Source organism: Acyrthosiphon pisum, chromosome A1 (assembly GCF_005508785.2).
Source record: "Acyrthosiphon pisum isolate AL4f chromosome A1, pea_aphid_22Mar2018_4r6ur, whole genome shotgun sequence".
Lineage (NCBI taxonomy): Eukaryota > Metazoa > Arthropoda > Insecta > Hemiptera > Aphididae > Acyrthosiphon > Acyrthosiphon pisum.
The window spans coordinates 3,958,295-3,960,359 of record NC_042494.1 but is presented as its reverse complement, the minus strand read 5'-3'; positions in this window follow the sequence as shown (position 1 = coordinate 3,960,359).

The window sequence follows — 2,065 nt, the reverse complement described above, 5'->3', positions numbered from 1 at the left end:
TCTGCTTAAATCACACAACACCATAGAACACGTTCTTGCATAATAATATAATATCATCCGTAATATCGGGTTCATTCGACGTGCATTGTGAATTTTCTTGCAACGTTTAAACATTATTACCATTGCTGATTATAAAACAAAAATTGTAATAATTACTCAATATATGTTTTTGACTTATTCGTAAGCACCTATACAGCTATACGTATTGTGCTACATGACTATAGCCTATATTGATTTATTTACAGAATAAACTGAATAGATAATCTGTACTATTATTTTATAAATACGTCTAGTTTATTGCTTTGTCCATTATTTATCACTTATCGTTTTGAGTTCATAGATGGTAATTACTGTGTTATTATTTCTTCTTTTCTTTTCTTTTTTGATCACCCCTTACTTATGGGCGTGAATTAGTACCAGCTAGTTCAATATAATATATTTATGTACCTATATAAATAATTATAAAGATAATATAATAGAATTATCAGCATAGGTAATAATTATGAATACCTACCTATAGATGGAGTCATGGTAAATTGCGTCCCATTTTTAATCTTGTATGTAAATTTCGGCCAGGGTATACTTTTGTATGTATGCCTACTTAAATAATATTTATTCGTACGTAACTTATGTCCAAGGCTTATTTTACAAAATAAATGTTTTCTTTCCGATTTTTTTGACTTAGGAATGGCGATATAATTGTTTTAAGAATAAATTGGTTAAAAATATTGGTTTTTTTCCGTTTTTTGTTTATAATTAAAAAATATATCATCTGCTATTAATACCTTATGTGCCTTTAAAAATATTTATGGTTAAAAATATATTATTAAAAATTTTTAATTAAGAAACTGGTAAAAATATGTAAGAAAATTCCGCCCATAGTCTAACAGAGTAGGTACTTTTTTTTGTTAGCAATTCATACATTTTGTCATGTATAAATATGTTTCTTTTTCAGTATTTTTTTTGCTTTTTGTTTCCTGACTTCTCAATGTCGTGCACATATTACATTATATGTTTTTTTAAATATCAATGATATTGAATAATATGATTGGGTGTAATGAATTGGATAACCAATTACTCTTTAATTTTTATGATATGATTCAGAGTTATTTGTTGTGGGCATTGCTGAAGATAGAAATTCAACATATATCTGTGGATATATGGTAGAAACTCTGCATTGTTGGTTAAATATGTTTCTAATTTGTAGTCAGTGAATCGTACTACCTATCCTATTATCTGGTGGCTGCAAATTGCAATGCCATTATAACATAAGCAAAAGAATCTTCAACCATATTATAACTCATAAAAGAAAGTTCAAAAAAGGTGGGTAAGTGGATTTCGCTCTGCTGTACAGTAGGTTACAAGTGGGTCACTGTATAATGGATGGTATTAAATTTGAATTCAATGATATAATATCATTGTATAAGAAAAACGATTCTGAGCGGAGACGGTATGTTAGTCTAGGTATAAGACATAATATTATATTAGGTACCTATAATAAATTCCAAATTAATCATATCATAATATTTATTAGGTACTTATAACGCGTTATACATCAACAAAAAACCGTGGTACTATCATAGATATATAATAGTATACTTTAGAAGTTTCAAGTACCCACGAATAATATTATACAATCACAACAAAATAACTAAAATAGTTATCCTAGGTTTTTAATATGTAATTTCGTCCAAATTTGTACTTAAAATGACTATAAAAATAAACTGCGTAAATGTATTTTTTAGATTTTTTGGTAACAGTATTAATTACTTACGTGGAATCTTGTTTTAAATTTTCAATTCTTAGATACAAAAATTGAACATTTTATAAATTTTTAACTACAAAATAATTTTTCAAATTAAAATTTGATAAATTTTGTCCAAATTTGATCTTTAAATGCTTATAAAAAAAAATTGTGCCTATGTATTTTTAATATTTTTCAACTGATATTGTAACAATATATCAGGAGCTTTGTATTAAATGTATACACTTTTTGGCCCAACAGATAAAACTTTATTGATATTTATAGAAAAAAAAAACTAAAAAAATTGAAAACTTACAATGT